Source organism: Sus scrofa, chromosome 18 (assembly GCF_054392235.1).
Source record: "Sus scrofa isolate SSC_HxYL_T2T_F1_AM1 chromosome 18, Sscrofa_HxYL_maternal_Yorkshire_Landrace_v2.0, whole genome shotgun sequence".
NCBI classification, from domain to species: domain Eukaryota; kingdom Metazoa; phylum Chordata; class Mammalia; order Artiodactyla; family Suidae; genus Sus; species Sus scrofa.
This window is the reverse complement of record NC_139400.1, coordinates 50824134-50852084: the sequence shown is the minus strand read 5'-3', so window position 1 is coordinate 50852084 and position 27951 is coordinate 50824134. Positions and strand designations below refer to the sequence as shown.

The 27951-nt window shown below is 42.9% G+C and overlaps 1 long non-coding RNA gene across 4 annotated transcripts in view; it reads left to right on the top strand.

The window, feature by feature from the left end:
• The window catches only part of LOC146395035 (uncharacterized), an 82712-nt gene that overhangs the window by 18399 nt on the left and 36362 nt on the right, over positions 1–27951 (top strand). The window contains exons 4-8 of one of the 4 annotated variants that reach the window (XR_014833993.1): positions 5970–6150; positions 7131–7406; positions 9950–10704; positions 19282–19435; positions 19564–19658. This is a non-coding gene — a long non-coding RNA (uncharacterized LOC146395035). The remainder of the gene's footprint in view (positions 1–5969; positions 6151–7130; positions 7407–9949; positions 10705–19281; positions 19436–19563; positions 19659–27951) is intronic. The other 3 variants (XR_014833994.1, XR_014833992.1, XR_014833995.1) reach the window with 3 other exon arrangements.

Here is a 27951-nt window from a genome sequence, read left to right as displayed (position 1 = left end):
CTCAACTCGAATGTCATTTGAAACTTTCAAAGCATAGAAAAGGAAAAAAGAAAAATGTCCACATATATTTTATGATGTGAAAAACATGTTAATATCAAGCCTGCCAGAGATTAATGAGAAAATAAAAAATATATATATACCGATCTTTATTTTGAATATTGACGTAAAAATAGGCAGCTGAATTCAGTAGCAGAGCAATGCAAATATTTCCCAACTAATGAGTGTTTATTCTAATAATGTTAGGATTTTCCCTATTAGGAAGCATAATGATTAATTATAGGTCAACTTGGCTGGACCTTATGACCCCAGACAGTTGGTCATAAGATAGGTATGTGTTAAACTTTAGGAGATCCTGCCAAATACTTTTCCAAAGTGGCTGATTGTACGGCTTTACACTCTCAGCAGCAGTATATGGAATTTAAAATTGCTTTATTTCCTCACCAACACAAGGTATTATCAATCTTTTAAATTTTAGTTATTCTTGTGGATATGTAACATCGTATTTTATTGTGGTTTTAATAGTCATTCCTCTGTAAAATAATGACATTGAATGTATTTTTATGTTTATTTGGACAATTGGATATCATCTTTTTTCAAGTGCCTGCTCGAATCTCTTACCTATTTTGCTGTTTGCTACTGAATTGACGGTCTGTATGTTTTTTCGTTTTTGTTTTTTTTCTTTAGGGCCGCACCCATGGCATATGAAGGTTCCCAGGGTAGGGGTCGAATCAGAGCTGTAGTTGCCGGCCTACGCCACAGCCCCAGCAACGCATCTGCAACCTACACCACAGCTCACATCAATGCCGGACCCTTGACCCACTGAATGAGGCCAGGGATCAAACCTGAAACCTCATGGTTCCTAGTCAGATTCGTTTCCACTGTGCCACGACAGGAACTCCTGATATTCTTTTAAAAGTGATTCACATTTAAGTTTTTGATCCATCTCAAGTTCATGTCTGTGTATAATGTGAGTCAAGGCCAATGTTCATTGTTTTTCCACATGACTAGTTGACCCAGCACCAGTTATTGACAAGGCATCCTTTCTTTCCCCAGTGTTCCATGGTGCCGCTGCATTTGTTTCATGTGGCTCCTAGAACACATTTCCACAAACTCAGTGACCTAAGGCACTGAGGGAGAAATTATGCTCTGACCGTTCTGGAGGCCAGAAATCCAAAGTCGTTGTCACCAAGCTGAAATCAATAGGGCTCTATTCTCTCCGGAAGTTCTAAGGGAAACTCCATTCTTTGCCTCTTCTCGTTTATGCCATTTTTCTTGTTTATACATTTTTTTTTTCGCAGTTTTACTGCGGTAAACATTGGTGTGTTTTTTCTTTATATTTTCCTGTTTGGGGTCCATAGTGTTTCTTAAACCTGTGGCTTTATAAGTCTTTTATTAGTTTTAGAGAATTTCTATCCAGTATCATTTCAAATATTGCTTCAGTCCCATTCTTCCTCTGCATTCTCTCCTGGATTACAATTATATGTTTTAGACCATTTTGCTAGGTCTTATATGTCTCTTATTCCATTCTTTATACTTTTTATGCTTTGATTTTGGTATTTTCTTCTGACCTATTCCTAGTTAACTCTTTTTCCCCTTCTCTCTCTCTCTCTCTCTCTTTTTTTTTTTTTTTTTTTTTTTTTTTGCCTTTACTAGGACCACTTCCCGCGCCATATGGAGGTTCCCAGGCTAGGGGTGAAATCGGAGCTGTAGCTGCCAGCCTACACCAGAGCCATAGCAACGCGGGATCTGAGCCACGTCTGCGACCTACACCACAGCTCATGGCAACGCCAGATCCTTAACCCACTGAGCAAGGCCAGGGATCGAACCTGAAACCTCATGGTTCTTAGTCGGATTCGTTAACCACTGAGCCATGACAGGAACTCCATCCCTTTCTCTCCTAATAGATGGATAGATATAGATACATATATATGTACATATATAATGTACATACATTATATTTATATTGCTGTTAGACATTTTTTGAGTATTTAATTTGTTTTGCAATTAAAATTCTGTTTCGATTATACTGTTTCCAGTTCTCTAATGAAATCTATCATCTTATTACCTAATTTCTCGAATAGAACAATCACTTATTTTGAAAACAGTATCTACTAAAAACCAATATCAAATCACCTGCAGCTCTATGTCTTTTTATCTATTTTTTTCCTCGTAACTTCAATCATCTGGTTTTATTTCTTGATGTTACGGTAGTTTTGACTAAATCCCTATGTTGAATATAAAGGCATTTTAGAGATGCTCTGGATGGTGTCGTCTGTGTTTAGAGATGGTTTATTCTGCCCTTGGTAGGCATTTAGGGGAGGGTTCAGTTATTTTAATTGAATCAGATATTGAGTTAAGTTGAAGCTAGCCATCAGTCTTTGCAGGGATAGTCTATTTCCGGTTCATCTCTGTTCCTACAATACAGGCCCTTTAGGGCTCTCAGCTGAAATCCTAGGATGTTTCCTAGGGGCCCTCCTCCAGTTATTTTCTCCAAGTTGTATAAAGTGTAGGTAGTCCTTGCTGAGTCTCTCTGTCTCCTGGCCACCACTTGTGAATCATCAAGTTCCTTGATCAGAAAAGCAGTACGAAATTAATGCCGAGTTCACCTCATTGTAAACTAATTCTCTCCACTGTCTTATTTCCTTAAGTCCTCACTGTTTTGTAGCTCTCCAATAACTGCAAATACGTATTCATTTTTTTAAATTTTTTAGTTTTTTTGTCTGGGTCTGCATTATACAGACGTTCCAGGTCCAGGGATTGAACCTGCGCCACAGCAGGGACAATGCCGGATCCTCAATTCACTGAGTCACCAGGGAACTCTGAAATACATATTTGAAAAACATATTTCCAGAGTTCCTGTCATGGCTCAGCAGCTAACGAACCTGACCAGGATCTGTGAGGATGTGGGTTTGATCCCTGGCCTTGCTCACTGGGTTAAGGATCAGGTGTTGCTATGGCTGTGGTGCAGGCTGGCAGTTGTAGCTCCAATTTGACCCCTAGCCTGGGAACTTCCATATGCTGTAGGTGCAGCCCTAAAAAATAAAAAATTCCAAGTATTTCTACTTGATTTTAGCGGTAAAGTTGATTCAAAACTAGCTACTCTGTCATTGTCAAAAGCATAAATCTTTGGTTATTAATATTTGAAGTGGAGCTCCTGTCATGGTGCAGCGGAAACAAATCCGAGTAGGAACCATGAGGTTGCAGGTTCAGTCCTTGGCCTCTCTCAGTGGGTTAAGGATCCCGGGTTGCCATGAGCTGTGGTATGGGTCGCAGATGTGGCTCAGATCTGGCGTTGCTGTGGTTCTGGCGTAGGCCAGTGGCTACAGCTCTGATTAGACCCCTAGCCTGGGAACCTCCATGTGCTGTGGGTGCAGCCCTAAAAAGACAAAAGAAAAAAAAATAATTGAAGTATATATAATTTTCCTGGATGAGCTTTCTATAAGAGGTTTCTTGTAGAAGAATAGTAAGGGCTCTGTATCAAGGTAAACTTTTTATGATCCAGGATTTAGCATATAAATTCATATCACTTTTATCTTGTTTCCTATGAACTAGATAGATGTCTGTGGGATTTTTCTCTGTACCCATTGCTACAAAGAAAATGTTTATGATTTCTGTGTTTATATTTCCTGTTCTTTTTTTTTTTTTTTTTTTTGTCTTTTGTCTTTTTTTTTTTGTTGTGTTGTTATTGTTGCTATTTCTTGGGCCGCTCCCGCGGCATATGGAGGTTCCCAGGCTAGGGGTTGAATCGGAGCTGTAGCCACCGGCCTACGCCAGAGCCACAGCCACGCGGGATCTGAGGCGCGTCTGCAACCTACACCACAGCTCACGGCAACGCCGGATCGTTAACCCACTGAGCAAGGGCAGGGACCGAACCCGCAACCTCATGGTTCCTAGTCGGATTCGTTAACCACTACGCCACGACGGGAACTCCTATTTCCTGTTCTTTTTACTTTACAAAGACTTCTGGGGAGATGAAAGGAAAAATTCTAACTCTATAATGCTATCTTCAAATTAGAAGTCTGATCTCATTTTAATTTTAGATGAATCACTCTGGATTTTGTCTGGAATATTATTCAAATAGCAAAAGATAGGAATAAACCTAAATATATATAGATACAGAATGGTTAAATAAATTATAATAAATTCATATAATAAACGTAATAGCCATTAGAAATAATTAGGTAGCTTTCTATGTAATGACACGGAACTGTTTATTCTAAGGGGTATTGAATGAGAATATCAAAAGTGTGGAATAATGTGTATGATATTATTGTTACAATTTGTGTGGAAAAATACATATACTTTTCTTCTCTTTCTTTCTTTCTTTTTTTTTTGGGGGGGGGGTCTTTTGTCTTTTTAGGGCCGCACCCACGGCATATGGAGGTTCCCAGGCTAGGGGTCCAATTGGACCTGTAGCTGCCGGCCTAAGCCACAGCCGCAGCAACGCCAGATCCAAGCCGCGTCTGCGACCTACACCACAGCTCACAGCAACGCCGGATCCTTAATCCACTGAGGCCAGAGATTGAACCCGCAACCTCATGGTTCCTAGTCGGATTTGTTTCCACTGCACCACAATGGGAACTCCATATACATATTTTTATAAATGCATAAACTGTCTAGAATATATAACAAACTAGTAAAGGCATCTACTTTCTACAAAAGTTACTGCTGCGGAATAGAACAAGGTCACTGAGGGACGGGTTCAAGTTGGACATTAAGTTTTCAATGTATATCCTTGTGTATCTTTTGGATGTTGAACTGTGGGCATCTGTTACCTACTCAAAGTAAGTGAAAAATTTTTTAAAAAGAAAATATGCATTTTACCATACTCCAGTCAAAAATTTTTCATTTGTGGAGTTCTCATCATGGCTCAGTGGAAGCAAATCTGACTAGCATCCATGAGGACACAGGTTCAATCTCTGGCCTTGCACAGTGGGTTAAGGATCTGGTGTTGCTGTGAGCTGTGGTGTAGGTTGCAGACTCGGCTTGGATCTGATGTTGCTGTGGCTGTGGTGTAGGCTGGCAGCTACAGCTCACATTTGGCCCCTAGCCTGGGAACCTTCATGTTCCACAGGTGCAGCTCTAAAAAGACCAAAAAAAATCTTTTTTTTTTTCATTTGTGGCATTATTGAACTACTTATTTCCTTTCATTATTTGTACGTTATACATATTTTATGTAATTATAATAAGAGAATTTCTTATTAAGATAACCTTTTCACGTCCCTGTCGTCTTCAAAACTATTTAAAAAGTTTTTCATAGTATTTTGTTTAGTTCATGTACCAGAATTTTCTTATCTTTTCTCCAATGTTGGTCATTTATATATTTACATATTTCCTTATTATGTGTAACATAGTGGTGAGTGTCTTTGTGAATGTATATCCATTTTGGTATCTATAATCAGCTCTAATGCTTTGTGGTTATTTGGTAAGGCTACATGAAAATAAAATAAGCATTACATGGAGTAGAGAAAAGGTCAGAAATGGTTGTAGATGATTCTTTGAGATGCCCAGGATAAGCACAGTGATTTTCATTCATTCTAACATTTGTCTATACGGGTAAAACAAACAGTTGTTGCTCTTTAAATATACATACGGTGAAAATTGAACTCATAGGAAATAATGCACTTAAAGAATCATTAATTATTACCTAATTACTTGCACCACTGTGGCATGGACAGAAGAGTGCTCTGCGATGATGAAGTTGTCAATTACAGTTGATAATTAAGGGGCCAGGTGCATGTTTAACTTAACAAGATAAATATCTGCCCAGATGTTGTTTGTCTGCCGCTTCATTACCAGGTAGGTTAGAAGATTTTAATAAACTAGAAAGACTATTAAATTCATAACCCTGCTACATCAAGAAATCTTTAACAAATCTGTTACTATAGCCAATATTCATTTAGGTAGGCTGTTCATCAGCCTTCCTGCAGAGCTGAAGTAAGTATGTGTATGTAATACCATATTTGCAGATTCTCAGTGAAACGGCTCTTTGAATATAAGATAGGGCTAAAATATGACAGTACTGGAGACTAAGGAAGATGCTTTCCGGTGCCGGACTGAAGGAACGTCACATGAGATTTAAATGGCAGATTGAAAGAAGACAACAGAGAGTCAGTCAGGACGATTCCAAGAAACCCAAGCCCATCAGAGGTACGAGCTGAAGATGCTGGCCCAGTGGTCGTAAGGTGTCCTAGTTGAAGGGGAGAGGTGGGGGGGGGGCGGATTGCCAGCAGGTAACGGGGAAGTTGGGTCATATTCCTCCTTGGGTTGGTTTACCTGGTCCTCCACAACACAGTAGCACAGAGTGTGTGGCTCAGACAGCAGAGATGGATTTTCTCAGAGTTCTGGAGGCTGAAAGTCCAAGATTGAGTACCAGCAGGGCTGCTTTCTCCTGAGACCTCTCCTTGGCTTGCAGAGAGCTGCCTCTGCCTGTGTCCTCACCTGGCGTTTTCTGTGTGTGTGTCCATCTCAGGGAGCTCTTGCTCTTCTTGTAAGGACACCAGTCATCTTGGATTAGGGTCTCACCGTTATTTCAGTTAGTATTAATTACCTCTTTAAAGAACCCTATTTCTACATACAGTCACGTTTGTTGTTTCAACATGTAAATTTGGGAGGGGACATGATTCAGTCTATAACACTTCTCTCTTTAAAAGTCTTCAAAGGCCTTAAAATGGCCTAAAAGCTCCCCCCACCCCCCAGTACAGTCCGGTTCAGTGTTGCCTCTCGAACGTTTTCTCCTAACACTCCTCACCTTGGTATGTTCCCCTCCAGCCACACTGATCCTCCTACTGTATCTCTGACACCAAGCATACCCCTGGTCAAGGCCTTCGAGCAGTGATGCTCAGTCCCTGGGATGCTTTGCCTGCAGAGGGCCCCATAGCTAGTTCCCTCCCTGCTTGCAAGGTCCCTGTCCAGAGAGCTCCTTGCCAAAGAAGCCTTTTCTGACCAGCACATGGAACACAGAACTCACTGTCTCTTGTGTTTCTTTACAGAGCTTTATGATCTTTTTCCATAACACTTAACATCTTGCAATAAATATACTTTTTGCTCATTTCCAATGTGTCCCTAGTAGATTTAGGCAGTGATTTACATGAGCTCAGGGGCTTTTTCTGTTTCTGTTACTGTTACAGCAGCTATAAAGAGAAGACATGACTTAACAAAAGAAAGACAATCCCATTGATAGGAGGTGTTAGCAGCAATCATCGAAGACAGAAGACAATGGAATAATGTTTTTAGTTGGTTGACAGAAAATAATGATGAACTTAGAAAATTATCGTGCAAGACATTTTCAAGTAAACCAAAACAGAAGTAAATTACCTTTAAAAGACATTCTTTAAAGGAACATTGGTTCATGTAGAAGAACAATGATCACAGAAGGTCCTTGATCTAAGATGCAAGAAGGAAAGGTAAGAAATACATACATATTTAAATTTATAAATCTAAGCAAATATTATTTAAATAAATATTAATGTTTAGTTTATGGAGTTTAAGAAAAGGGAATTAAAATATAAATATAAATAGGAGTGACGAGTCCAAACCAGTAGAGGAGCAAAAATGAAGATGGGGTTCCTCTTCAAGTGTGATGCTGATGCTGATTGGGTTGGTGCCTGAATCCATAGCATGACCTCTGGGAGAAAGAAGCTGGCTTTGGATAAGTCTCTTCTTGTTTTAGGGATCAGCATTTTACCAATATATTTCCTCATGTTTAAAACAAAACCCAACTCTAATGAAGATTAATTTGCATACCTCCTTGTAGTTTGCTAGGGCCCTTTGCCATCCTTTTTTTCTATTATCGTAATACAGTCTTATTGTAAAAATGCAAATAATGCAGAATTTATGACAGAAAGTGAAAGTTTCTTTCATTTAAAAAAAATTACTCTTTGTTGGGTACTTACCATGTCCCTTCTATGTCGTACACATGCCCTCATTCCTTTCTTGCAACAACTCTATAAATGGCCATTATTATCCTTTTTTTGTGTATAACTGAAATGAGGCACACAGATTACATCATCTTTCCAGAAGGTAAAAAAAAAATCATTCTCTTAATCACTGCGCTGGACCGCCTTTAATTCTTGCATCGTTGACTTGGTTCACTCGCTTTGGCTCTATCCATGAAGGTCTTTGCTCCACGTGATCTTCATTAGAGTCCTCTCCTCCCTTTGACTTCAGTTATATCTCTTTCTGACATGACATGTGCTCTGGGGACCTTACCAGCCAATAAGCTTTCTGAGAGCAATGAGTCATCATTATCTTTACCTTCTCAAGTAACTGACGTGGAGTTGCTAAGCAGTAAATCTTCACAGAATCCATAAATGAATGAGTTTTAACTGACGGGCCCTTCGTTTGCCTCATTTGGTTTGTTAAAATAAAAACGAAGTTCATTTGATAGGGACAGTGTACACGCTGTTCCACTGCTGAGTTCGTCACCCCATCAACTGTTTACACAAAAATTTAAGAAGAAGAAGAGTATTAAGGCTTAGGATTTTTATGTTCTCTGAAGAAGCCAAATGTTCTTTTTCATGTATGAATGTTGCTCTGTGTTCCATCGTACTCTGGTTTTTTTTTTTTGTTTTTTTTTTTTGTCTTTTTGCCATTTCTTGGGCCGCTGCCGCGGCATATGGAGGTTCCCAGGCTAGGGGTCTAATCAGAGCTGCAGCTGCCGGCCTACACCACAGCCACAGCAATGCGGGATCCAAGTCGCATCTGCAACCTACACCACAGCTCTTGGCAATGCCGGATCCTTAACCCACTGAGCAAGGCCAGGGATCAAACCCACAACCTCGTGGTTTCTAGTTGGATTCATTAACCACTGAGCCACGACGGGAACTCCCGTCGTACTCTGTTTTTGCCATGTTACCTGGGCATGCTTCCCTCTCGCCTGATTTCAAACCCTCTTTGTTCAGAATTCCCTTGCCGGAGCTGTCTTCTCTGCTCCCACTGGAGGCTCTCAGGCGAGTAGTCTTCAGGTCGCCATTCTAAGAGGCACCTTCTGATCCAGTCCAGCTAGTTACTTACCTCAGTCCCCTTTCTCTTCCAGAATCAAAACTTTCTAGGGAAGAGGAGATGAAAACGCCACCTGAATTCCCTTCTGTTCTTGACTCTGATTCCCTGGGGTTGTGTTCAGGGTTTCTCCTGGCTCTGTACTTGTTCTCTGGGAAATTACATAAGCGGGGGTGGTCCATGGGTTGGAGGGATTTGGGTAGCTTTTCCTCCCGAGTGGGTACACACATGCTGTAGGACAGCCCTTTTCACCTCCTCGGGGTCCTCACAGCAGCCCCTTCATGTGCCTCCCTGAGACCTTCACTCTCCCCATGCAGCTCACACCCCTGGGCTCCTCTCCGACCCAACCACAGCTGCGCAGAGGCGGCCTGATGGCGCATCTTCCCCTGGTTTGTAGTTTGACCTTGAAGAAGTTGGTAGACCTTCCTTGACCCCCTGGGAAATGGAACTTACTTCAGAAAGAGAATAGTGAACGGAGAGTGGCGGAATCACAGCTCTTTAAAAAAAGAGCAGCAGCTAAAAGAGTGAATTATGCTAATGTTTCTCCACCCATTTTGTGGATGAAAGAGCTTCTAAAACATTACCTGTCAATCTGATCCTCCAGTTAAAAGACTTTCTCTTTGAAAACAGTCATCATGTGAAAATCTGAGGGCCAGTATCAATATTTATCAGGGGGTGCATAGCCCTCCTGTCCTGTTGCGTCAGGGGTTTAGAGCAAACAGTTATCCTGAGCTCCCTCAGCTCTTTCAAGAATTGTGCTAAAATTAAACCTGTCGGCTGTTTCCACGGAGAATCACAAACTGTAGACATTTGTGTAGCTGACTTGCCTGCAGAAGTATGGATGCAGGATGTTGTGGGGGGTTTTGGGATTTTTTTGGTTTTTTTAATCTCTACTTAGCAAAATACTTCTCCTCTGATCTCCCCCGCCCCTGTGGTTCCTGGTGATTAGTATCTGAAGGCCAAGTTCCTCTGCCACTCCCTAGATCAAAAGGAGGGAAGAGATGTATGTTGGCTACTGAGTGAAGGCAGAGACAGAATGACTGGACAATCAGCAGGAATCAGAAGTAAGAAGGAATAAGAATCAACTGTGAAAGGAAGATAAATCAAACCTTATTTTCTTAAAATTTATTTTGGAGAAATGTTGGGTCAATCAGGAAAGTTCAGGAAGCTCGGTGTCCAAAGTAAGGAGCCATGTATAATCTGATGGTCCAGGTGAGCTGAAATCAGTGCCACGACAGACTTCGAAAGAACTAGCAGGGCTCTTACGTGAAGGGTAACATAGTCATACATTGATAGTCGAGTCTGTTGAGCTGTGTATTGGCTACGATTCCCATTGTGAGAACTCTAAGAGTTTCCTAGGAACAAGGCTAGAAGGTGCCATTTGCTGCATAAGTGAATGAACTGATGAAGACAAGGAGTCTGACCTGGCCAGACTCCGCCTGGAATATTGTACTCAAACTGAAGGACCACTGAGATGGTGATGGTCTGGGAATCATGTTATTTGAGGAATTTTGAAGAAACAGGAACACTGGACTTCAAGAGGGGACATTTAAGGTCGTGGAGGTACCTCATAGCTGCTTCCAAAAATTTAAAGCCTTAGTGAATTAAATCAAAACCTGAGCACCAGCTCAAAGCCAGCCCTGTGCATGGAGCCTGGGATGTACAATGAATATGGACGAGTCCTGCCTTCTGGACACTTCTCAGGCAAGAACGATCAAAATGAGTCTGATTCTGTGTGCTTCTAAAGAGCAAACTGGGATGACGGTGGAGGCCCTAAGACAAGAAGATTTCAGTTTAATGACAGGAGAGGGGCCTTTATGAACATGCCTGTCCCTAGTTAGAAAGGGCTGCTTAAGAGAGAGCAAGCGTTCCAGTTGCGGGTGCTCATGGTAGGTTAGCATGAGAAGGGACTTAGTCGCCCTAGAGGAAGCATTAGGTAGAGACCGGATAACCTGTCCTCGGACTGGATTCTCCAGTCCCTTCCATTTCTCACGAATCTGTTTCTGAATCTTAAGAATTTTCAAGAAGAGAGAGGATAGAGTACCCAAGTCATCAAGGGAGCATAGTTTGAGTTAAATAAAGCATGAACAATAATTGCTAACTTTCATTGAGAGCTTACCAAGTGCTTGCAGGGTTGGGCAGCACCTGGCCCACGAGGCAGGGCTATTTTATCTTTTTTAACACTGAGGAAACAGCCAAAGTAACTTGCTCGAGGAGCCACAGCAGGTCCACGAGTATGGGCACCAAGACGCATGCTTTAGCCTCTGGGCTGTGCTGCCTGGCTTCCTCACACCTTCCCTGTGCGCCTGCAAGAACATCTGCAAGGCTTCTGGGGATGTGTTTGATTTTGCTACAACTTGTATATGCTTATAGGAATGCATACTAGACGTAGGAAACTATGGCAATATGAGGAACGGTGGTGCATCGTTTACAGCAAGGGTGTTTTTTTAACATGAAGTCCATGGTTTTGTGTGTGTGTGTGTGTGTGCGGTGTGTATGCACGGGTGCCACTCTATGGAGAGATCCTATAGCTTAAACCAGGTTCTCAGAAGGATGATGCTGATGCAGTCCTGCACAAAAGTTTAAGAAATACTATCTCCAGCTTCTGTGCAGAGAAGAAAACCTGACCAGATGGAAACTTTCATTCGCAAACAGGAATTAGCTAGTTTAAGAAAGAAAAACAAAACAAAAAGCAATCGATGTTATTAAACCAATTCGTTCTGATAGTAGGAACCATCTAGACTTAAGCTGTTGGGATTCGCTTTACTAGGTGCCTCAGACTCTGTGAGGAGGCCCTGAGTAGATGCTTCTTTTTCCCAAAAGTAATTTGGGAACGCAGGAGGAACACAGGAACTGACTGGGATGGCGGAATGAGGATTCCTCACTGGCTTTTCTTAAGCACCCCTCCCCTAAGGTTTTGCAATATTCAGCAGCGAAGTCTCTAAGTGATCATTTTGTTTCCACTAAGCTTCATTTTTCCCACCTTGGATCCTGGCCGAACACCATCAGACATGGCCCAGCAGCAGAAACATAGGCAACAAGATGGAAACCGTACAGACGAAAAGCAGTCAGATTTCCAAGCAGAAAAATTCATCTCTGTTCCTAAGCACCCAAAGATGCTCTCTCTCCCCATTCTTGCTGAACACTTTTGATGTCAGTTAACTGCAGGAGTTGTCTTTGCATAATAACCACAGCCTCATTTGTGCTAGCTGTTGTGATTGTTGTTTTGGCAGAAAAATCTTGAAAAGCTATTGGGAGAAGAGAGGGTTCTGTTTTATTAACTAGTCTCACATTAAGCATTTAATGATTACATTTCCATATTTCTGTTAACACTACATAAAATACCACTACCATCTTGCTTTTTTATTAACAGTCCATTCTCTGGCAGGAAACGACCCAGAAAAAAGAAATAAAATCAAATGCTTTCAACTAATGAAAAAGATCACTTCTCTTCTGACTCAGCTTTTTTTCCCCTTGCTTGACTCTCACATCCACTTCGGAAGGATGGCCTCTTTGCCTAAGTGTCCATGGCCACTCCGCATTAACTTGCTGAAATCTCCCTTATGTAACCTGCGTGGGCTTCCCAGCATGGCTTTTGCAAATGGAGGTTTCTTGGTTGGTATCAGCAATCGTCGTTTATGTTAGCTATGAGCCTGTAGGTCAGTGTGTATTGGTTCTCTTGATTATCTTAAGATGCTAATAAGGTAGAATAATATAACTCATATATGAACAGTGTATGGTATTGAAGTTTATAAACTGCTTTCATATTCAGATGTCCTCTAATCCTAATGCAACATGTGTCTGCTCAGAAAAGAAAATCTTGTTTTCTCGGGAAAGTATTGCATCAGGCGATTGTCTTGAAAAATGTACAAAAAGTGTCTATATGTGTATATATATATATATATATATATACACACACACACTCAAATAGAATACACACACATAGACATATATACACATACACATGCATACATATATATTCTGCTGGTTCTTTTTCTCCTGAGAAGCTTGACTAATATATCATCTCTGTCTGTCTCTCTCTCTCCCAGTCTCTGGCTCTCATAGCTCCTCTCTGGGATGGCATCTCTCTTGCTACTAGTGCAGTAAAGTAGCAAGAGCCCTCTTTTCCACTGAAGAAACATCCACCTCACACACTCATGGCTTGCGGGACTTCCTAGTCCTGATCCTACTCTACTCGCTAAGAGCCAGAGGGTCCACTTGTCTCCCCCGCACCTATTTCTCGACTCTTTTCTTGGTTGTGTCAGCTTTATCGATGTGTGACCATGTTCATTACATGTGGGCTTAACTAGTTTAATGAGGGATGGGGGGGGGTAGCCTGTGGGTTGCTCCATGGGCTCACAACGCTGACAACAATGGAAACCACAGAGCTGTTGCTCTTGCAGTACTGGCACTCAATTAAAAATCCAATTTGTTCTTTGCTAAACTTTGTTTATTAGAGCCGTGTTGGATTTGTGGGAAAACTGACACTATAGTACAGAGAGTCCCCATACACCCCACATCCGGGTTCCCCTGTTGGCAAGACCTTACATCAGAATGCTTCGTTTGTTACATGTAAATATATTTAGTATGCTCAGTAATGAACAAATACGAAGATCTCACTATTGACTAAAGTCCACAGTTTATTCAGATTGCCTTAGTTTTTAGCTCTTGTCCTTGTTCTGCTCCAGGATCCCATCTAGAATACCACGGTACTTTTAGGTAGCCTGGCTCTTTAGGCTCCTCTTTGCTGTGACCACTTCTCAGACTTCCCTGGGTTTTCGTGACCTTGACTGTTGTGAGGTGCTTTGTAGAAAGCCCCACCTGGGATTCATCTGATGTTTTCCTTGTGGTTAGACTGGGGTTATGGGCTTTGGAAGGACGCTCGCAGAAGGAAAGTGCCATTTCCATTACGTCAACGCAGAGGTACGTTCTCCAAAGTGATCTATGCCTGTTAATGTTGACCTTGAGAACCTGGATGAGGTAGTCGCTGTCAGATTTCATCCCTGCAAAGGTAGGCTTTTTCCCAAACTCGCCATGCCAGTCCTTAGCTAAGGAGCAGAGAGTTATAGTCCCCTCCCTGAGGGCAGAGTTGTTGCCTAAATGATTTGGAATTTTTCTGTATGAGAAATTTCTCTCTTCCCCCACAGAAGTCACTTTTCAAAAGTTATTAAAGACAACAGTTATAAAAGCTCTTAAAGGAAAGATTTGGCATCACTTCTCCATAAAGTCATTAATCTGTTCACGTGAGGCATGTATTTTGATTCATTCATTCCATAAACCTAAAATTCAGCTATGGCCACAGATGTGCCAGGCATTGTGCAAAAAAGCTAAAGGATAAACCAGTACATGTGGTTCTCAATTCGAGGAGAAATGTTAGATGAATCCCTGGCAAAAATTTCTGCATGGGATCTGAAACGCCTGGGGCAGCCCCGAATAGGCAGGTCAAGGTAGAAACAGATAAGCACATATGCTATGGTGAAGACTGATGATCCGAGACAGGGTACAGCGTGTGCTGTGGGGGCCCCAGGGAGAGAGGAAGTTCCCCAGGGAACATCTCAGGAGGCCCTAGGGGGGCAGAGGTGGAGACACAGCCTGCAGTGGTGGTTGACCAGAAGTGCTTTTTAAAAGCTCAGAAGGAGGAGGAGGAGGACCGGAGGAGATGACAGCGATGGTGAGGCCTGTGGAGGGAAGAGCATGTGACAGGTCACCCTCACTCTCACACTGCCGTCTGGCTCTCGGCTTTGTTTCTGGTTGTTGCAAGGATGTGAGGAGTTTCAGGTGAATAGCACTAAGTTAATCATACTCCTCCGTTCACGACTATGAGCATCCCTGGTCCACGTGCGGCGTCTCTTTGGTTTGATTTCATTTAATTTTTTCTACCCATTCATCACCTCTCTCAGAGGTGCCGTCTCTGGGATATCCAAGCTGCGTCCTTTAAGTCTACTTTCCTAATGTCTTTAAAGAAGAGCTAAGTGTTGTTTTGAGTTTGTCATTTTAAAATTTATGTAATAGTAGCGTCGTGCTCTAAATCTTAGTATGTATCACCTAAAACTTTTTCTTCGTTTCACTCACTTCGTTTTTGACATCTATCCAAAGTGCTATACATAATTTAGTCCATTATTTCTAATTGCCACATTGTATTCTGTCCTGCTCAAACGCCTATATTATTTATCCATTTTCCTTTTGTTACATCTAATTCCTAGTTCCCGTAAATGCTGCTACAATGAAAGTCCTAATAAATGTCCCCAAGTGACCAGGAGAGAGCTTCTCTGGGTTGAGTGCTGTAAGTGGAGCTGCTTGACGTACTGTGTGTGTACGCCTACTTTCACTAAGTTCTGCCACGTTGTCAGCAGGATCACCAATGATCATGCTGCTGAATTACAATGTCCCTTCTAAGTGATCTCTCAATAACGTTTGTCAAAATTATTGCTGCCCTCCTTTTTGAATTCCTTTTCATTTTGGTTCCATTAAACTAGACGGTTTTCCTCCTTCTCCACTGGCCACATCTCTCCGTTCTCCTTTGCCTCTTGCTGACCTCTGAGGGGGGCAGCCCCAGAGATCTGCCCTGGGAGCAGAGGAGCCCTTCTCTTCCCTGTTTACGTGCAGGGCACGGGGTGCGTTCCCCCCCCCCCCCGCCCCGGCTGTGAATACACACCCAGATTAATGCCTTCCGGTATATATGCCTATTCATATTTTACCCCAAACTCACAGCTAACTGCCAACTCGGTGTTTCCATTTGAATATCAGCCCGATTGTCCCTTGACAGGCTCGGGGATAGTTAAGGGAGGGACCATCTTGTCCATCTTATTTTGAATTTGAATGCATATTTGAACAATCCACCCTCCTCTGGGCAGATGATTGGTTTTAGAATCCCAGAATCACTCCTTTCCCTTAAGACTCTTGGGCGTTCCTGAAGCCTGTTCGTAAGTCCTGCCTTTGCCCTGCCACAGACAAAGCACTTCAGCAGTGCAGACTGAGAGTTCTTACAGAAAGCAGACCCCCAGGAGTGCTTGGGCAGGTCGCTGATGGGAACCAGAAATCACCTTCACCCTCGATTCTGGGCCTAGGTGCTTAGACACGGCTTGCCCAGGAGGGGGTCGAGCAACTTCCTTGGATTCTTCCTCCCTTTAGACAGATCTCCTCTCAAATATTGTCTCCTAAAAGAAGCTGTCCCTGATTATCTGACCAAAAATAGGTTCCACCTACACCCTCACTTTCTGCCCACTTAGCCAGCTTTACATTCATTATGTAACTGGCACGAGGGTGTATGTTTTCTGCCTTCCTTATAGGAATGCATGCACCACGATGCCTGGACTTTGTTTTATAACAAGGCATTCCTAGCGCTTGACACCCTGTGAAGGATCAATAAATGCTATTATTTGGCAGATTCTATGCATGGATACCACTAGAGACCATCCATGGTCTTTTTATATTCCACTTCTATTTTTAGCGCTTTTTTTGCTGGGGTCACTGTGGGAACCAGAATGGCTGCGTGAGGGCAGCAAAAATCCAGACAGAAGGCCGGGGATGCCCCAATTGTGACCGTGGGACTATTTTAGCCCCCATTGCTATTCTGATGGAAAGTTTTACCCTTAGTCCTCCTACACATTCCAACCACGTGGCTGTGTAAAGTGCCAGAGTTCAAGCTCTTGGGAGTGGAAGTCTTTGAAGCTAGGAGGAAAATTTATAGAATTCAGATCATATGCTGTTTTTCAGCTTCAGTTACAAATGAGTTAGCAAAACAAAGTTTAAAGTTCCCAACTGAGCATTTAAAATAAAAATAGAATTTTTCAGGGAGCAGAGCACCTTTCATTGCAAGAAGAAATAAGCAAGCAATGAGCCTTTCCTGAAAAATGGCATGACAAAACCATCCAGGGTGGTTGTCCAAGGTGATTGGAAATTTGTGGGAAACAAGAAAACCCTGGCTACTGATAACCTCTTTCCTCTTGCAGTAACGCCAGGAGAGAAGGTCAGCAGGGTATGGACTTGACCCCAAGTGCTTCTTATATTCTGATGTATTTAGGGCTGAGTGGAAGGGACTTGTTTAATAGTGGCTATTTTAACTCCATTCTTTCAAAGTTTATTTCCTTTTTCTTTTGTAAGTTTTGTGAGGGAGGCCTTTTCACATCTTGCTTGTTCCATCACTGGCCCCGACTGAACAGTTATCAAAGTGGGCACCAACCAAACCAATCTCATGAGTGACCTAAAGCACACATTTGGGAGGGAGCTGGAAGTCATCTGATGTAGAAAGTTGTAAAGTCATCGCAAGAGGCTGACGATGCTATTCCTTGTGTTTTCAAGCTTGCGGCATCTTTGCACGGGCTGTTTCTACTCTTGGCAGGGGCATTTCTCCCATCTCGGTAAACGAATCTCGTGTGAAGTCTGCTCAGACTTCACTTCCATTGTGCAGCTTCCCTGCCCATTGTTCCCCCAGGTGGAGTTAATTCCTTTCTCCTCTAAGTCCCCACAACACGTTTCTTCATGGCTCTGTTGTGGACCCTGCCACATATTATCACCGAGTGTTTTTCTTTTTATCACTAGATCATTAAGTCACCAAGGGAAGTGGTCTACTCTTCTTCATTCTCTCTCTCTGCCTCTTTGTGTGTGTGTGTGTGTGTGTGTGTGTGTGTGTGTTTGTGTGCGCACGTGCCTGCGCTTTTAAGGGCTGCACCAGTGGCATATGGATGTTCCCAAGTTAGGGAGTGGATCGGAGCTGCCGTTGCCTGTCTACACCACAGCCACAGCAACATGGGATCTGAGCTGCTTCTGCAACCTACACTACAGCTCATGGCAACACTGGATCCATCACCCACTGAGAGAGGCCAGGGATTGAATGCGAATTCTCATGGATACTAGTTGGGTTCGTTACCTCTGAGCCACAATGGGGACTCCCATTTTCTTCATTCTTGGGTCTTTGCTCTTTAGTACAGCGGCTGGCCCAGAAAGTGCATAAATGAGTGAGGCTAGTCGTCTACTATGTATATTGACCAACCACCACTCCAGTTTTATGACAAGATTCTTCCACGGCATGAAGTGCTAATTTCTGATGCTGCCCTCTGCACACGGGTGGGGTCAGTGCAGTGCAAGAAGTTGTCCTCAGATCTCTGGGATCAAACTGCATGGAGCAACCAGTGCCCTGAGACCACACTGACTCCTGCAGGTACAACTGACCATTGCTACTAGGTGCACTGCTGTGCTTGTCCTTCCCATTTTGGCGACTTCCCAGCAGACCCCAAAGGCTTACTCTTCAACCTGTCCCAGATGCAGAACCATGGTTTTGCAGGAAGCTTGGATCCATTCCTTGGTGCTCTCTGCCTGTCTTTGATGACACACGCATTCTCCTGAGATCAACTATTAGCAGCCCGGTGCTGCTCATCCTGCTCCATTAAATTAATTTTCCCTGCTGTTTGGAGTCTCTGCCTTCTCCAAAGTGACCAGATGTCTCTGTGTGCCTCTGGCAGGCTTGGCACCAGAAAACACTGCCGTCTCTCCCAGTGTACCTCCATCAGGAGGCCAGGCCCAGTAGCTGGAGCAGGCCATCCTCCCTGCCCTGAGTCTGGCGACTTTGCTAACACTGTCTGAGTTCTTAGATGCCTGCCTAGGGCCTAGTCAATCTCTACTTGTTAATTTATCAACGGGCCTTTAAAATACACTAATGGAGTTCCCGTTGTGGTGCAGTGAAAACGAATCCGACTAGGAACCATGAGATTGCGGATTCGATCCCTGGCCTTGCTCATTGGGTTAAGGATCTGGCGTTGCTGTGGCTGTGGCGTAGGCCGGCAGTAACAGCTCTGATTAGACCCCTAGCCTGAGAACCTCCACATGTCATGGGTGCGGCCCTAAAAGGATAAAAGACAAATAAAATAAAATAAAATAAAATAAAATAAAATAAAATAAAATAAAATAAAATAAAATACACTAACAAAACCTCGATAAGCTCATCTTGTCATGGATTGGAGACATAATTGGGTCAAGTTCATAACTGAGTCAAGTTCATATGTTCACCAAGTAGGCATAAACTATATCCATGATGAGCTGGTGTTGTGCATGGGATTAAGGGGCTAAGGTGCCCTCCCCAGGGTAATGCCAATTAATCATTTTCATCCCTATTAAAATTGGGGACTGAACCTCTGTAAAGTCCAAACATTTACCAACCAACTCAGTCGACTGCTGCCTTGACAGCTAAGCTGATCTTTGCTTTTTGATTTCTTAATCTGAAAAATATGAGAAATTGTTTAGCTCACTGGAGGAGCTATTAGGAATGTTTTTATTGCTCCTAAGGTGCGGTGTCTTAGAATCCTCAAGGCCCAGTGGTACACGCAGTACATAAGACAGGGCAGCAGGAACCCAGATTTCTAGGCCTGTCTCTGCCAGCAACCAGCTGTGTGACTTTGGACTCATCACCTCACCCTTCTGGGCTTAACGCTGACAGCAAGTGAGTGTTCCTTCCATGTCTAATACATCAAAGATGGAGAGATGCTTGGAGCATCAGAGTTTCAATCTTCTGTCCGCAGAGAAGCTTCTTCCTCTCACTTGAGGCCATTTTAACCTCTCTCTCACCAGATTCTAGGCTGTTTGGCTGTTTCGTCCGGATCTGTCAAGAAGGCACCAGGAAAGACTGGAAGCCAAGGGCAACCCTGGAATTGTGAGACCCAAAGGTACGTCAAAGTTGGCTTTTTTTTTTTTTCTTGAAAAGATAGGTCTTTTAATTTCATAGCTGAAATTAAATAGATAATGGTGTATAAATCACGAGACAAAGCATCAGTGTGTAAAGAGATATCCGAATGTTCTCCACCGCAAGTATCGCGCACCCAAGCACGGGAGCATCAGGGGGAACAGTACGCGTGTCCTTCTCTCCTCAGCACCTGAAGTAGGAAGGAATTAGTCTTTCTTCATATTCTTCCAAGTTCAGAGCTGGCTTTGGTGGTTTCCTTTCTCTGTCCTTTGAATCCAGTGGGCTCTTTGACCTTGCCGTGCCCTTCCTCCCTTCATTTCTGTAATCAGTCTCTTTGCTTTCTCTCTCGTGTCCTCGTTCAAGCCTCCTCCGTCTCTCACTTAGACAACCACAGTATCTTTTGGTTTCCCATCTCCAGTCTCTTTTCTTTCCGAGCCATCTCGTGTGCTGCCTGCAGATGAATCTGCCCCAAACACAGCTCAGGAAGTCCAGCCCAGACCCCGTGTTGGGTGCACGCTGCTCCCCTGTCATGGTTAAGACGGTGGATTTTTCTGTCAGGCTCTTTGGTTTGGATCTTGGCTCCTCAGCTTGCTGACTCTGTGCGCTGGCATAAGTCACATCCTTTCTGTAAGCTTCACTTTCTTCTTCTGGAAGATGAATTAATTATTCATCTAACACAAAGGAGTGTTAGGGAAACGAGATGCTTGGCACATAGTAATTGTCAAAAGCTGCTCTTTTCACGTAGGTATCCATGGTTCTTCCTAATCAGTTCTTGTCGTTTCTGCCCAAACCTGTGTGGCACCACCTTGCTTTCGCTAATCTCTGTTAGTCTACCTTGCTCACTGTTCCTTACAGCTACCTGGATGCTCCCACCTCTGCTCTTGAGCCCATGTTTGTCCTTTCACCTGGCTCCTTCTTTATCTGTGGTTAGATCAGTCATTCACAAAATATATTATGGAGGTTTTCACATATACCGCTGATCCTTGAACAGCTCAGGGCTTTGGAGCACTGACCTCCATGCAGTGGAAAATCTGAATCTAACTTTACAGCCAGCCCTCCGTACCCAAGATTCCTCTGTATTTTCAGGCTTGCATCTGTGGAGTCAACCAACCATGGATTGTGGAGTACATTTATTGAAAAAAATAGTGTAAAAGTGGACCTAAGCAGTTCTCGTGTTGTTCCTGGCCAGCTGTATACACTAAATAGAATAATAAAATGAGCTTTCACATACCTGACACCCAGCTTCAACAATAACCAATACATACATGGCTGATCGCGTTTCAACTTCACCCTCAATAGATTATTTTCAGCAGATCCCAGATGCCATACTGTTTCATCCATAAGTATAAATATCTCTAAAAGATAGTAAATATCTCTAAAAGATAAGGACTCTTTCAAAAAAGCATAACCATAATACTATGATCATATCTACAGACGTTCTTTAATATCAAGAATATAATCAATGTTTAAATTTCTCCAGTGGTCTCAAATATTTAAATACTTTTTAAAATAGTTGGTTATTCAAGTCAGGATTCCAGCAAGGTCCACCCATTGTATTTCATTGAGATGTCTCTTAAATCTCTTTTAATATTTACCTACCCTCTTTTTTTTGTTCTTGGCCATGCTCGTGGCACATGGAAGTTCCTCGGCCAGGGATCCAACTTGCACCACAGCAGTGACCCGAGCCACTGCAGTGACAGCACCAGGACCTTAACCTGCTCTGCCACAAGAGAACTCCAACTTTCCTTCTTTTTTGCCTTGCAACTTATTAGTGAAAGAAACTAGATCATTTGTCCTATGGAATTTCCCACCTTCTGCTTTTTGCTGATTGCATTCCTATAGCATGGTTTAATATTTTCTTCTGTATATCCATAAGTGGATAGTGAGTTCTACAAGCCTGATCAAAGTTAGGTTTGAAATTTGGATCAAATTTGCAGCAACATGCTTGGAACTAGAGACTCTCATACTAAGTGAAGTAAGTCAGAAAGAGAAGGACAAATACCATATGCTATCACTTATATCTGGAGTCTAATATACGGCACAAGGAAACCTTTCCACAGAAAAGAAACTCATGGACTTGGAGAACCAACTTGTGGTTGCCAAGGGGGAGGGAGAGGGAGTGGGATGGACTGGGAATCTGGGGTTAATAGATGCAAACTATTGCGTTTGGAGTGGATAAGCAATGAGATCGTGTTGTATGGCACAGGGAACTATATCTAGTCACCTGTGATGGAACATGATGGAGGATAATGTGAGAAAAAGAATGTACATATGTATGTGTGACTGGGTTGCTTTGCTGTATAGGAGAAAATTGACAGAACACTATAAACCAACTATAATGGAAAAAATAAAAAATCATTTTTAAAAAACCATCAAAAAAAAAAAAAAAGAAATTTGGGTTAAGAATGCATCACAGGCAATGTCAAGAACCATTTCTTCGGCACCGAGCCCTGGGCATGATAGCAGGACTTCAGGGGGAGGGGTCTGTTTCCCACCTCAGCACGCATGCTCCTTCAGGGTCCACCTCACTGATACCTCTTGCCAATAAATTTTTGCCTGGTATTAGAGCTTTTGAGGTATGTACCTTCCCTTTCCTTTCTCTGTAGTGGGCTTCCCAAGAGAACCCTGCATGTAGAAACCAATTTCATAAACATCTTTTTCTCCCACACTCTGAACCTGCATAGCCAGGCTTTCACTAAAAAACAATAACAACTGCACTGAAAAATCAGGTTCCTGAACCAGGCACTGCGCTGGACCCTTAACATGAGTCATCTCACATAACTTCACAAGAATCTTACGATGAAAGTGTTTTAGTAAAAATTCTCATTCTAGAAATGAGGATACCCAGGGAGAGTTTAAGAATCTCCTCCAAAGAAAACTTTTTTTTTTTTTTCCCACACCCACAATATGTGGAAGTTTCTGGGCCAGGGATGGAGCCTACACCACAACAGGACCCAAGGCACTGCAGTGTCAATACTGGATACTTAACCCGCTGAGCCACATGGGAACTCCAAGAATCTCCTCCAAAGAAACGTTTTTCTTTTCTTTTTATGGTTGCACCTACAGCATGTGGAATTTGCCCAGCCAGGGGTTGAATCAGAGCTGCAGCTGCAGCCTAGCCACAGTTTGCAGCAACGCTGGATTCTTAACCCACTGAGTGAGACCAGGGATTGAACCCACATCCTCACAAAGACACACCCTTTACCCACCGAGCCACAACAGGAACTGCCAAAGAAACCTTTAAATGATGCCCTAAATAACTGGAATCATTCTCCAGTGTTGGGTCCTTACCCATGGCAGTGATCTAGCCCTGTAGATAATCCCACTTCTTTTCATCCTGTAAAAGAAATCCTTGACTTTTCCTTGTGAACCTGGAGTGCTAGGTTACCTAGGTGTTGATAAAATTTTGCTATTAATGGCTGAAGTCGTTGAGTGTGTAAATTCAGGTCTGAAAGGTGCCTTGAGAGCTGCAGCACTGCAGTGCAGCAATTAGGAGAGGAGGCTATGGGCTGGAATCCTAACTTTGCCACTTGCCAGCTGTGTGACCTTAGGTAAATCACTTAACCTCTCTGTGCATTCCTTGCCTCCCAATACAATGTGTACACTAAATGAAGGCAATTAGAATGGTGCCTAGCATATAGTAAGCACTCAGTAAGTGGAACCTGCCATTGTCATCATCATTGTCATCATTACCCAAAGCCTTTGAACAATTAGTAGAAAGAAACAAGAACTTGAAAACAACTTACTTGGTACCTTGTGTTGTGAAAAAAGCCATCCCCCTTTTCTTTAGCTAGTTTTTCATAGAGGAATTAGAAGCACCGAGGTCTCTTCCCACCCTCCCCCCTCTACCACACACATTTTAATTAAGGTATCTTTTGAGAAGGAATACTTTAATCCAAAGTGATCAATTTGATACTCAAAGAGACACATTTGGAGGCTACTTGGCGAGGGGGAATTAACGACGGAGAAGCTGAATAAATAGCAAGCAAAATGTTAATGTTTTGGCTTTGTGGTGTCTGCATCTGAGAGCACTCGCTGCAGATTTTTTGGCCGGCTCCAGCTGGAAGCGCCGGCGGCTCCTTTTGTGTGCGCGGGAGCCTGGCTGCGGATCGCAGCGCTGCCCCTAGGGGTCAGTCTGATCCAGGGATTGTGCGGATCCGCGCCGCTCTGGCCGCGTGCAGAGCCCGGCGCCGGGTCCACACGGCTTCCCAGCGCCTGCCGGGCGCGCGGAGCGAGAGCCCCCGGTCGTCCCGCGCGCCGCCGCCTCACCCAAGCCCGCCGTGCCCTCCCAACCTTCTCCAGAAGACGCGTTTTTTCTGGGCAGAAAAGGTCGAATTTTTCTCCAACTTCTTGAATAACTAGGGTTAGCCTCATTTCTTAATAGCTAAAAAAAACCCCCAAAACAACAACAACAACAACAACAACAAAGGAGAAAAGATAGATCCAGATGAGACGGCTCAGCAATGTTTTCTAATAAACTCTAATTTTTGCCTGTGCTGCATTCACCTGGCATCCAGGGGCCATAAGATGTCAGAGCTGTGAGAAGCCTCCGATACCCATTGCTTGAACTCCCCATCTACAGACACTGAGGCCCGGAGAAGAGAAACCCACAGCTCCTGTTATCCCCCTTGAAGGCTCAACCGAGGGTTATTTCCACTCCGTGTGATCTTACTCATTATTAGGAAAAAATCTTATGAATGACTGTCAACTTTAAAGGCCATGAAATGCCATCAGACGCAGTTGTTAGGTGGTTAAATGGCAAACTAGCAGGGGTTAACCTGGTGGACTTTGGAGGCGGATGATCTGTGTTCTGGGGAGTGGGCTGGGGATGTGAAGGGTTACCACTAACAATTGGTGAGGCCTAAGTCCTTCACCTCGCCCGGCCTCAGTTTATGCATCTGTAAAATGGTGGTGAATTGAGAGGATGCACTTTTTAAAAATTTGGTAAGCATCTGGAGAATGTTGGTTGGCGTTAATTATCACCATTGGAAACATTCCAAAGGTAGTCTCTGAATTTGCATGACGGGGTGGGAAAGCCCTGGTTCCTCTTGGGGTGCCCTATTTTACTGCTTCCAGTTTGTCCCCCACATGCCTGCCAGAGTGCTCTTCCTTAAATGTATTTTGTGAGTGGCTTTCCTCATCCCCGTACAAAAACCTCACAATGTCTAACTAAAGCGGAAGGAGGGTCCCTGGGGAATCAGGTGAAGGAGTCAGGAGTAGGGTGGTAACGACCAGGTGGCAGGTGTTGGAGAGGAAGAGTCTGCCCCTGGACACATTTTCAAGGCAGAATCCTCAGGATTTCGTAACTCTTTCAAGTTCAAGGGAACAGGACTTTCTCATGGGGACTTTCATTTCTCGCTCTGTGGTTCTGCTAGCTGTGTGCTATTCACACGCAGGTCATCCAGTCACAGCTTCATGCTTATGAAAATGCTTCCTGTGGTGTGAACTGCTGACAAGAGGCTCACTGCCATCTCCTCCTCATGAACTGTCTTGGGTACCATTCTCTCTCTGCAAACACCATAAACAAGTAGTGAGAAAGGTAATCCAACAGCAGACCACGCCTTTAGGCTTTTCTGCCTTTTTTTCCCTATAGACTTTGCTACATTTGTGATGTTTGAAGCTCTTGCCATGTGACTTTCCTCCTGTTAGTACTTTGTCTGCCCTCCAGAGAAAGGCTGACATCGAATCTTTTTTTCACCTGTCGGGTCTGGAGATGTTCAAAGACGGCTACCAAAGCTCCGGATTCTCTTTCACGGGCCTCCAGCCGTTTTTCAGGGAACATAATCAATATCCCAGTCACCGCTGGTTTCTAGATCTTCTCCAGTTTGTAAATGTCTCTCGTCACCTCTTCGGTTTCGGCATCCAGAATGAACCTGGAACTTCAGATTAGATCGGGTCTGCTCAGAATGCCGGTCTATCACCTGCTCTATTCTAAACACTGTCCCTGTCATGAACACTTCCAGGACTACTTGAGTGCCTCTCAGAGCAACAGCTGGTTCTTGAATCCTGGACCAGGTAGCAAAATAAACTACAAATTTTTTTTCACTTCAAGAGCCAGGGAGCTGCTTAATTCCCCACTCCCCATCCTGTACTTACTTGGCTCATTATTTGAGTCCAGAAACTAGCTTCTGTCTTTGTCTCATCAGTATCAACTTGTTCCTTTTGCAGACTATTAGTGTCTTTGGCCAGGTTATGAATTTCTTGAGGACAGAGACCATCTCTCAGCCTTGTTTCTAGTACTCATCACAGTGCCTGGCATTTTATAGGCGTTGAGCACATGTTTGTGGGACAAAAGAATGAGCCTTTGGAGAGTCTTTGGCTCTCAATTTCTTATTCATAATTATGTACAGTATTATTTTTAGCATGTAAATATGTTACATGTCAATATGTTAAGTGTTCTTCAGTGTTTTCATCCCAAGTCAGTCATATTTTGATTAAGACAGAGCTATATAGGACCTAACTAGACACCGTCCTTCATAAACTTTAATAAGAATACTAATATAGTAATTAACACTTCTTGGCTAGGGTTAATCAGTGTACCATATATTTATTTCATTTTGCTCATACCCAACTAAAATGTCCAGATACTGAGCAGAAAGATTTCAGAAGATTTGTCGAAGGCCGTTTTTAAATCAAGGTGTGTTATACCCATGACAATCCTGATATTCAAATGAAATAACCAAGCATTGGAAAAGAGGTCCATGTAGTGTAACTGGAGTCCTAGTGATTTGCTGTTTCCTTAGGCAAAATCCTTACCTTCTCAATGTTATTATTGCCTCCTATGAGAAATGGGCATAAAGCAACCATGTTATTAGCCTGCCGTGTGGCCAGCACAGTAATCCATATGAAGCATTTAGCATATTTCCTGGCATATAGTGTAAGGCTTGAAAAATGCTAACTATTCTTATTATTGCTTTTATTTGGCCAGCTAGGAACCCACTCAATTGGATTAGTATCCAATAAATTGTGCATTCATGCAATCAGGTCTGTTTCGATTTTTTAAATTAGTTTAGCTAGTTCGGTGTTCTATCGCCAAAAACCATGGTTGGCTCAGTTTTTATCATATCAACCTTTTTTGTTTACTTGTTTGTTTTGTTTCTTTGCCTGGAAGAGACAAAGACCTGAGTGTGTTTCTTATGAGCAGATGCACGTGTTTGTTTAAGCCAGTGGCACAGGGCTGGGAAGAGAACGAGGTAGGTATGGCCAACAGAGAACCTTGTAAATACGGGTCAGGCCAATGCAAAGAAAGTTTGTTGGCTACATCATTTGTGTTTCAGTGATTTGTGAAAACAAAATGCAGAGCGTTTTCTCCATCTATCAGCAGGATAGTTTAAGCATATGGCAAAACATCCAGCATTTTTAGCGCAGTTGTATACATTAATAAAATCTAAACTCTACTGTCAACTGGGGTGTGGCCCCTTACCTCTGTGTGGTTTGATCGTTTGAGTTTTATCATGTGGGTCTTTCTGTTGCTTTAGATGAATGCAGGTCTTGATGTCCTCATGTGTCCCAGGGGATGGTTGCAGGTAATTGTTCAGATGTTTTGGTCCTCGCCGTGTCATGGTTCTAGATTTTTAAAAATTGTCTTTATGTTCTTGATGTTCTTTAATTCTCAGTGAGTGAGTTAGGTATGAGTTAGACATTATGATAGCAACCTTCCAAAGAGGTTCACTGAACTATCCAAGGCCACGCAGCTCATAAGTGACAAAGCAAGGCCTGTTCCACTTCAACAGCCATGGTTTTTAGCGTTTTATTATACCAGCTTCTCCCTAACATGCTCCTACCTTTTAGGAGATCTCGATGGCCTCTTCAGCTCATTCAGTGAGCTTGGAGAATGCTTTATGGAAGCAGGAGCAGCTTATATATTATTAAAAAGAATGAAAGGGCCATATTACTTCTTGTTTTAATCTCTGGGAGAAGAAAAACCCAAGAAGTTAGATATCAATTATTCATAAACAGCCATTTAATTACCTTCTTAGACTTTTGAGGTTTGATCTTCAGTTACTCGATTCAGAATTGATTAATTAATAATTTAATTAATTCAGCACATATTAATGAAGCGCTTATCACTTGCCTGTCATTGTCCAAAGTGCTGAGGAACTATGCTGATTCAAAGGCTTTCTAGAGAGTTGGGTTTTGGTCTAAACGAAGTACTCACTTTCCAGAAAAGTTTGATTCCAATCATCATTGCGACTTAAGTTCTCACTTGATTAAAATGTTCTTTATCCCTCTAGCACAATTTATATATGTGTACACCTACCCCAGAACTAGCCAGG